At 31.6% G+C, this 11,362-nt stretch overlaps 1 pseudogene; it reads right to left on the reverse strand.

The window, feature by feature from the left end:
- LOC127733630 (ubiquitin carboxyl-terminal hydrolase 33-like) overlaps window positions 1-10,728 on the reverse strand; it is a 38,367-nt pseudogene extending 27,639 nt beyond the window's left edge.
- Window positions 10,729-11,362: the final 634 nt, after the last annotated feature.

Raw genomic sequence — 11,362 nt, forward strand, 5'->3', positions numbered from 1 at the left:
GTTCAAAGCAGTCTCTGAACCATGGAAATGAGATCAATGACATCTGACACACTGTCAATTCAGAAACTTATGCGTACATCTATTATTGTGATTTTTGAAGAATGTACAGTAGTGTGAAATAAATTATTGAGATTTCAGGAAAAGCTGCATCAAGTTATATGTATCAGATGTTCTAATGCGGGTGCTTATTATTGCGACACTCACCCCAACGCATTATTCGCATTAATATATAAATGGGGAATGTGTCCATGGGACACAGATGATGTCCCTGCTTGCATATAACGTTATATAGGGACCTAACTTAAGAACGGTAAAAGTGACGTACTTGATCTGAGTTTTGTGGTAAATAGCATTGTGCATAAGTTTCATAATATTTGGCTGAGGCAAACTTAAGTTAGAGAATGGAAACAAAAAATTCAGCAATTTTTCCATTTATAAAGGGGCATAATTCTAGAAGGTAAAAGCAACGCCAAAGAACGGAAACCAATTTAGGGACGTATGGACGGACGTACAGACAGACAAGGGTAAAACTTGATGCTCCCTCCTCTACGGTGGGGGCATAAAAACCCTCGCATTAATTTCTGAATTTACAGTATGCCAGATAGAAACTTCAGAACATAAGGCATTTGTATACAAGATACAAAGTAACTAGATCTTCAACCTTCTGAAAAATAAAGCTTTGTACAAATAGTCTATGCCTTGGGGGACAGATTAGCATCCCTAAAATTTCCAAGACGAAAAATGTAGTTATTACAGAAATTTTACAGCTTGCCATCACCTACAAGATTTTCAACATATTTTTTTTTATCAAGAAATATACTCACCTATAAAACAAGACATAAGCCTCACAGTTCATGACCTGGTTGATATCCACCTCTGTCACATATGTATCATCAAACTCATACCACTGCTCATTTACATAGTTCAAACAATAGGCTGTGTAGTGGCCAGCTGAAATTCATCATTAGTTATCATGAGAAAATTGTTATATCTTATAAATCTTGTAATATTATATGTGTTAAAAGTCAATGTATCAAATACTGTAAATTCAGAAATAATTGTGTGTGCAGGTGAGTGTTTTTTGACACTGTGACTTTGAGATGAAGAACAGCATTAAAAGCGCTGTTCTTTGCTTTTTGTGTGTTTTTTGCTGTGCATGTTTTGATTTTGTGTATGGATGGATACCCAATATCCTTTGATAATCTATTATTTATTTTTGCATTTTTTTTAAAATAGACAAAAATGCAAGATTAATTATTGCAATTTGAGGAAAATCAGCATACAGATATATACAGATGCAAGTTCTTGTTATTGCAATACTCACCTAGTCGCATTATTTGCATTAATGAAAACCTCAAATCTATAGTATATTTATGAAAATATATATGTTTTTAGTTTGGAAAATACCATCTTTAATCAGATAATTAAAAACTAACAGATGGACAATAAAATAAAACACATGTAAATCTAAGAGAAAGTCACCTGAATCAAACTGTTTCTCTTGAGGTATTTTGGTTTTGACAAGTAACAATTTTTAAATTGTTTCTTTAACAACCTAAATACACGTAGAGTGGAGTGAACAATTTGATTAAAAATGATGAACATATGAAAAGTCTAAAAATAGTCAATGATGTAACTTATATGAAAAAAGTTGCTGCCATAAGGAAATCTTATAAGATAACTACACTCCATATTCAGTAACAACATTTTTGTACTAAACTCATCAAATTTTCTTCTATGTAATTCTGTGTAAAAATGGTTTGAGATCAAGACTATCTAGAGGAAAGGCTACATAGGTAGATATCTTCGTTGAATAAAATTCATGATGAAATCTTTTCAAATGAACTGTCAAAATCTAAAAATAGAATTAGAAAATTATGAACTTAAAGAAAAAAAAAGATCTGACAAATAGTATTTCAGAAGTCAATTTGAATTGTTCTGATTTTGAAATACTTTAATACCCTTAAATTAAAAATATTCTTATCACAATGCAATAGATATGAAAATTTATGATGTATTACATTACAATGAAACAATCAACCATCTCTCTCGTCTTAGAGGATATACAATTATGGGTAGCTTGGAGTATTTTATTTTTCATTTACTCATTATAGGGGGTTAAAGAAGTGAATATCATAATAAAAACAGTTTTTAGGTCAGTTTCAGGAAAGGGGGAGAATTGCATTCTGTAATGACATAAACGAGGAAAAGAGAACTGAGTGGCATTGTACAAGGTCATGTTTTTCTCTGACTGTTAATGACATCTTTACACTAAATCCATTAGATGTTTGATGTGTACTGATTGATATTTTAGTCTTAGTTGTTATTGGCAGTACTCTCAGATCTGTATATGGTGTCTTTTGTGAATTTGTTAGGGTTTTTGTGCTTTGTATCGATCTAATGAGTTAAGCCCTTATCAACTGATTTTTAAAGTTTGTTTTTATGTTACACCACTGTCCCAGGTTAAGGGGAGGGTTTGGCTAGGGCAAGCATGTTTAAACTGCCACATTCTGTATGTCCCTGTCCCAAGTCAGAAGCCTGTAATTCAGTGGTTGTTGTTTGTTGCTGTATATTACAGTTAAAATTGAGAATGGAAATGGGAATGTGTCAAAGAGACAACAACCCGACCATAGAGCAGACAACAGCCGAAGTCCACCATTGGGTCTTCAATGCAGCGAGAAACTCCCGCACCCTGAGGCGTCCTTCAGCTGGCCCCTAAACAAATATGTATATTTTTTGTTTTTATTTTATTGTTTTGTATATAAATCAAGTCGTTAGTTTTCTTTTTCTCGTTTGCATTGTTTTACATTCGTCATTTTGGGGCCTTCTTAGCTATGCAGTATGGATTTTGCTTATTGTTAAAGGCCATACAGTGACCTATTACAACTTCTATGTCATTTGGTCTCTGGTGGAGAGATGTCTCATTGGCAATCATACCACATCTTCTTATTTTTATATGAGACAAATAAAATGTATGCTCATTTAGCCCTTTAAATATAAAATTACAATTACTAAAGTTTATATGTATTTCTTACATTAGAAATGTATTTCTTAGATTTTTAAATGAAAATATATTCATCAAATATTATCAAATGCTTTCTTTCCTCCTTGACCACATGATTTAAAAACAAATAAATTACATATATATATATTTTAGAATCAACACACTTTTCTTAAAAACTGAAACAGAAAGTAGGATTATCTGCTGTTATGCCAGTTTTTTAATACCTCAATAGTAAAGCTTAATATACTATTTTTAGTTTTCAAAAAGGTGGACTAATAATGCTTGATACATACCTCTGGCAAGACCATTACCCTCCAGAACTTGATTCCATTTCTGAGTCTGAAAAAAACCAACCAAACTTTTAATAAATCAGCAATGCTATATTTAGTGTTGTGAAATTCCTTCATAAGATAAGTCAATCTTTTCAAACAAAACATTTGAAAAAAGAAAAACCAGTCTAAATAGTCAAGACTTTCAATGAATATATTATTTTATAACTTTATGTGTGTAAACTGAACACTTGTCTAACATTAACAAAAGGTTTCAGTTTCACCAGTTTTGAATGTACAAATTTTTGGTAAAGGCTTGAAATATACTCATGAAACAAGTGCATTTGTCACATACAAAAATTGATATTTACAAGCAAGGACATTCTTTAGAAGAAGTAATCTTAAATGAAGTCCAGTTCACATTGTAGGGGCATGACAGATGAATCTTTGACCTTCTTTTTTGCAAAAGAAATTTTAGCAAAGATTTGCTATTTAAGCAATACATTATTTTGTAGTCCCTGTTAAGTTTATTGACAGCTTGTATCGACTCATAGAAATTCAGAGCTTGACTTATGGTAAAGAAACTTGTCTATTGTTGAAGAAAGTAATGATATGAAGACCTCTATACATGTATTTCTTTTCTGTTTTGGTTTTTGTTTTGCTGTATTGGAGTCTCATTTTCCCACATTCTCTTTTTTAACATGATATTTATCTGTAATCATAAAACGTATCATACTGTTGCTGCACAGCACATGTTACTAGAATTACCTTCACAAGCCCAAAGCCAAAAATATTGATTCTTTAGAGTATGAAAACCAAAAGGAAAAAAATAGAACAGCCAAAACAGTCATATTTAAGTAATTATGTTCAACAATTTACAAATTTTTCATAGATTCAAAAAAATTGGTACCCAGGAAAATAAATGGAAGAGGTTGTTTTCATGATCAATAGTTATGGCAGACTGGAAAAGCTTCATTAACGAGCCCATTGTCAGATGAAAGCGTTACTTTTGTACCTATCAACATGTTTGATTAACTTTGGAATATATTACAAGTTTACAGTAGTGAAGTGTAATTAATTTGTATGAAAAAAAAAAGAATGACACAAGTTTTTATATACTTTAAGGCAATGACATGATTTATGTTGCTTAGTCTTAAGTTTTCTATGTTGTGTTCTGTATACTGTTGTTTTGTCTTTTGGTAGTTTTTCATTTTTTGCCATGGCTTTGTCAGTTTGTTTTTCGACTTATGAGTTCGCATATCCCTTTAGCATCTTTTGTCTCTCTTTTTCTAGTGGCTAAATTGAAATATATAATACAGCAAGAGTCTGCAGTTTTCAATATTTAACAACTGTATGCTGAAGTATAAGCTTAAGGCAACATGCACCAACTTTTTTAATTAATATGAAATATCACAATACCAAATATATAATAAATTTCACTACATTCTTACTTTTTACATTTTTCACAGCTGTACATATTGTCTCCTTTCAGTTCGTCAGCTGAGAAGAAAGCTGCCAAACAGTCTTGTAATGTTATTGCAGGTCCAACAAACCAACTGAAAAAAAAAACAATATGTCAATCATATGACCTACATAATTAAGAGTTAATATTTTATGGATAAATATTCAATATGCAAAGGAGGACTTTTGCTTCTCTTTCAAATCTCTTTTACCCTTTTATAATACGGACTAGACATTGTCTAAAATAAGCACTGCAAAATTTTATTTCATTTATTATTATTATTTACCGAAAATGCTTTCTAGTTAACTCATATTCAACAGCATCCTAAGGAGAACATGCTAAAAATTGAGGAGCCAAATTGATATGGGCATAATTTACTGTCCCCAGAATTTTTATTGGTTTGTGACATATTGAATTCAATTTTTTATTGGGATTTAAACGAAATTCTTAATGAAATACCAAATCTTGACAGACAAAAAATAAGAGGCTGAGTTGAGTTTTCTATGTTGACTCTACTACATATAATCTGTTGATAAATAGAGGCAGCTGAAAATATTATAAAAAAAATACATATTCTTTAAAAAACTAAATGTGTCGGAACAACATGAATGGTTCTGCTCGCAAAAAAAAAGCTTGAAGACATTTTGAAAGCCCAAAGCCCATAATTTCGGCAAAACTTAGTGGAGCGGAACCAAATGTAAACTCATTTTTTTAACTCATCGTAGAAGACTCACATACAAAAATTCAACAAAATATGTTAAGGCATTTAGAAAAAATTTGTAAGGGTTCCGCGGAACCCAGTGTCTCGCCTACTTTGTCTGTTAATCGCAGGCTCAACAAAAATGAGGAAGTAAATCAATAAAAATATTCCTCTTGATACTATCTTTTGATTGTAAGAAGCTTCTGTCCAAGTTTGGTAAAAATCCAGGATAGTTTATGAATCTAATAAATGTTTAAAAACTTAACTGCAGACTGAATGTAATGTTAACTGGAAGAAAACAAAATTTCCTTCCAGATACTAGTATTTGATCATAAACATGCTTCTGTCCAAGTTTGGTACAAATCCAAAATAGTATAAGAAAGTTATTAAAATTTTAAAAACTTTAACCACAGAGTGAATGTGTTGTTTCCTGGCAGAAAATCTAAGTCCATTTAAAAGTAAAAAAATGGAAAAAACGGATTTATTTTTTTACAAAATTTCCTTCTAGATACTAGCTTTTGATCATAAACAAGCTTCTGTCCAAGTTTGGTACAAATCCAAAATAGTATAAGAAAGTTATTAAAATTTTTAAAACTTTTACCACAGAGTGAATGTGTTGTTTCCTGGCAGAAAATCTAAGTCCATTTAAAAGTAAAATAAGGAAAAAATGGATTTATTTTTTTACAAAATTTACCTCTGGATACTATCTTATGATCATAAACAAGTTTCTGTCCAAGTTTGGTACAAACCCAAGATAGTTTAAGAAAGTTATTAAAATTTCAAAAACTTTAACCACAGAGTGAATATTTGTGGACGCCGACGCAATGTAGGATCGCTATGTCTCGCTTTTTCGACTAAAGTCGAAGGCTCGACAAAAAGTCTGTATGACTGTTCATTGCAGAATGACGAATAAGGGTAAAACTATATGGCCCAACCTAAGTCGGCGTGGGCCATAAAAAATAAACTGCTTCGCTGAGCGCAGCTGGATACGCCCGCAGAGGGCCAACCCTGAACAGTTGGGGCAAAAATGGACACAATATTCAAGCTTGATACAGTTCTGAATTTGGATTGTAATTAAATATTTGACATATTATAGGTTTCTGAATAAATGTAGTCAAAGAACTTAAAATTGGTTATATGAATTGAATTTATATTCAATTAAAGATTTCTTGCTGTTATGCAATACACTGTGCTGTTGCGCAATACTTAGTAAATCTGTTGTCAGACTATAAACAAATAAAGTTCAATTTCTTCTCAATGTCATATTTGAAATTTATGAAAATCAATAGGGAGATTACATCAATAGCTATAAACAATTCACCAAAGTTTCATGAGTACTGCTGAAAGCATTTTTTAGTAATTGTCCGAAAACTGGAAAATCACCCTTTTAAATGAATAAAACCCTGTAACTCGGAAACGTAAAATCTAAAATTTATAAAAATCGAAAGGGAGCTAATGTCAATAGATATAAACAATTCCTTAAAATTTCTTGCAAGTTGGTGAAAGCATTCTTGAGTTATTGTCGGAAAACTGGAAAATCCCCGCTTTTTTAATGAATAAAACCCCAAAACTCAGAAACGGTAAATCTGAAATTTATAAAAAACGAAAGGGAGCTCACGTCAATAGATATTTAAACCCGCTGCATTTGTTTGCACCTGTCCTAAGTCAGGAATCTGATGTTCAGTAGTTGTCGTTTGTTGATGTGGTTCATAAGTGTTTCTCGTTTCTCGTTTTTTATATAGATTAGACCGTTGGTTTTCCCGTTTGAATGGTTTTACACTAGTAATTTTTTGGGGCCCTTTATAGCTTACTGTTCTGTGTGAGCCAAGGCTCCGTGTTGAAGACCGTACTGTGACCTATAATGGTTTACTTTTATAAATTTTGACTTGGATGGAGAGTTGTCTCATTGGCACTCATACCACATCTTCTTATATCTATAAACAATTCACCAAAGTTTCATGCATATTGGTTAAACTTTTTTGAGTTAATGTCCGACATGTTGACGAGGGACGTACAGACAGACGGTCAACGGTATACCATAATACGTCCCGTAAACGGGCGTATAAAAACAACACAAAATTGTTAACCCACCAGATTACATGTGAACTATTGTACACACATAAATTTATAAGTTCTTTAATCATTTCTTATTTTAATTCCCATATCAAAGAATTGCATAAAAATAAAATTAATGAACTTTTAAGTAATGAGTAACTGATTACATTGATTGCATCCATAATTGCATTCATTGTTTACTACCTTTTCATCCAAGTCATTATCCAGGTCATCCAGCTCTGATTAGCCTCCCCACAGGTGCCTCCCTTTATTGGACTTCTTTGTGAGTTAGAATGTAATACAAAAATCTGGTCTTTACTTGGGATGGGCAATGACAGGTCTTGAAAAGTTTCCTTGGTTGTTGAAATCTGAAAAAAAGAATAAAAGATTCTATATAATACAAAAGCCACCAGCCATATGCATTTATTGAATGACATACAAACAACAAAGCCAATGGAAGAAGGTAATGAAATCAAAGTGATTAAAAACTAAAGCAAGACTTTTAAAAAGAGGATGAGTCGGTGTTCTATTAAGCAGTTTAGATGCAAGTTTGACTGGTTTCTATTATGAAGATGATTGACAACACATGATGATAGATAGTGGTCACAATGTTGACTTGGATAAAACAGTACACATAAACTATGTCTTATATATGGATGCAACATTTTGAGTGTGAGAACAACATAAAAATGTATTAAATTAATTTATCTTTCATAAAACATGTAAAATTGCAGACATGCTTAAACAGTTTTGATTATTAAGTTTAACATTCAGCCTTTTATAACAGGGTTTCTGATGATAACCAAAATAATTTCCATGCCTATTTACAAATGTATTTAATTTTTTTAGCTCTCTTTCACTTATTGACAACCTGGTTCTAAAGGACAAAATACAGATTCTACTATTTATTTTTTCATCTTTTACAGTGTTTCAAATACTACCAGAAATAGTTTAAGCCTAAATAATGAAGTCCATATTATATATCCTTACCCTCTCGCAAGTCAAACACTGAACTGAACTGAGTATTCTGCCATCAAATATATCTGATATTACACTCTGATACTGTATGTTTTTCCGCTTCCCTACAAAAAAACATTAAATATATATTTAATGGTTGTCACTTTAAATGTATTTTATATGAAAAATGTCCCTCAAAAAGATTTCTATCACATTTTATGGTTTCATTTGCTTCAAGCACTGAACTACAAGTATTTTTTTTTCCACTTTGGAAAACTAAATTTTTGAAGACTTTAATGTATCCTGGCTCTCAATTTCAAACGCGCGATTTAAAGCCAGTACTTAAACCTTCCATCCTTTATGGGTGAATTTTACATATATAAATAAAATTGTATAATAAAAAAGCAAAATGAGGATGTTAAATTTGATGTATGCCTTTTTGTGCTTCTTCTTTACATTTGTTTGTTTTTATAGTGATTAAGATGATAACACAATGTTGACTGCTGTACCCCTATTTTTGACATTTTTACCTATTGTGTCTGTTTGTTTTGTTCACTCATCGTTGTCAATATAATGGAATTTGATGCGACTGTCATACAAGTGAGAGGTTTAGCTAGCTATAAAACCAGTTTCAATCCACCATTTTCTACATAAGAAAATGCCTGTACCAAGTCAGGAATATGACAGTTGTTATCCATTTGTTTGATGTGTTTGAGCTTTTGATTTTGCCATTTGATTAGGGACTTTCCTTTTTGAATTTTCCTCGGAGTTCAGTATTTTTGTGATTTTACTTTTTAGAACAGTTTACAATATGAGATAAAAATGTGCAATACTCTTGTATCTTCAAAAGACTACATAGTATAAAATTAGTTAAATTAGTTTTACAAATTCCAATTTTGTGATTGAGACGAAGAGATTGTAAAGATTCCCCATCGAATTATTTCAATACAATACTTTACCTCTTCTTGGAACAGAATTCATTTTAGACAGGTCTGGATCACTTTTGTATTGTATCCAAGGTGATCTGACTTCCTGACATCTATCTGCACTGCTTTCCACTTCTTAGTTTTTTGTCATGGCTATCCTTTCATTGGTAAAATCTTTTTTCTCTTTATTAGATTTATGGCTGTCATCAATGGAACATTCATCATTTTTTCCAGTTTTTTGTTTAGGATTAGCTTTAATTTTACTTGAATTGTTACTTGTATCCAATGTTTCAATACTAGCAGAATTTTCATTTGAGGATTCTGTGTTACCACTAGCAACAGAATCACATGTTTCGTAGAACTCATCTGACTGGCTGCTATTTGAGGAGTCAACCGACATCTGTCTATCATGTCTTAGAAATAAAGTTCTGGTCTGAAATTTTTCTTCATGGTCACTTTGAAGTTCTGTCACTTTGTTCCTCTATGCCTAACTCAGTAAGAAGAAAGGGTTGCTTTAATTCTTCATGAATTTGATCCATAAAACACCTTAAAAACTCTTGTGCATCCTGAAATGCATATGGGTCAGTCCATTCACACAGTGCTTTAGTGGTATAGCAGGGAAAACATATTATATTTTTTTATAAGGAGCAATAAAAGGCTACAAAATGGGAAAACATGTTGCTAATATAATGAAGAGATAGTATGAATAATTATATTTTGGTTGGTTGTCAACTTTTTTTTATAATAAAGATTATATTTCAAAAAGGCCTCATTTTTATCCTTTTAAAATGGGACAATTAATACATTACCAAGTATAAGATGAAAAACAAATATGCTGAAAACATATAGGGTGAATGGTTTTTATTCATTTCAGTTCTTAATTGTGTGTTTTTTGTCTTAAACTACTTGTTTTGTGAATTCGATTTGTGAAAAAGGGTGATTTTTAACATTTTTATATGCTGTTCATATGTGATTACATTCCGTCAAATTTACATTTACAGAAAATTATTCATAACGCACAAAACAGCTGTCAGTTGAAAGTTAATGTGTATGAAAACAAATACGTTTATAGTTGACCTATTTGTATTTAGATTATATTGCCGCTGTTATTTCTTGTAGGAGGAAAAAAAAAGAAAGAATAACGCTTCTTTCGAATGTCCTTCAACATCAAGGACAACAAACGTGCACATTATTTTCATTTTTATCCACTATTTACACGAGTCATTATTTAAGACAATTGCTTATATCGGAAGTTATCATCGTTGCCTCGTTCTGTATACGATTATGACAACATAGGGTAGCGGAATCTGCCGAGGTTTGCCGATTGTACTTTGTCCGTCAACATTTAACAACATTATAACGTATGAACAATTTATCAGGAACGTACACAAAATCGAGAAGGAATTGTCTTACACCTGTTTCTATATCCTGTCAAAATATGTAGTTCATGAAAACAAAGAATATACGTCTGTTGCCAAATACCAAAGTATGCTAAGACCACGAGGACCTCATTAGGGGATGTGCACGATTGTGATTTGACTGTTTGACGGTTTTTTCGTTTGTGGTTCTTGACCATAATATTGAAAGTCAAACATCACAATTGTTTTTGATGGTATATGTTACTGCCAATTTTGGGATACATGCAGAAAATTCTTTTTGATAGTTTTTTAACTCTGTGTTGATTCCTCGTCTGTAACTTGGAATTTCGATCAGTACCGAAGAACATGTAAAAAAATGTTATCACTTAATAGTAACATATGTGATGATGGAACTATTTTTATGTGAACATACACTACAATCTGGTGCTGTCAACAATCATGCATGAACATATGAAGCTTATCATATCCCGATGGTACTTACAAATAGAAATATTTGTTTCTTTGGTTCATAAATTTAAATGAAAAAACTTTATTGAATCTTGACTTTATTTTCAACTTTATTCATGTAACTAGAAGCAATGCACATATGTGATGTTGTCAATAATCACAC

The sequence above is a fragment of the Mytilus californianus genome, unplaced genomic scaffold (genome assembly GCF_021869535.1).
Source record: "Mytilus californianus isolate M0D057914Y unplaced genomic scaffold, xbMytCali1.0.p SCAF_3, whole genome shotgun sequence".
NCBI lineage: Eukaryota > Metazoa > Mollusca > Bivalvia > Mytilida > Mytilidae > Mytilus > Mytilus californianus.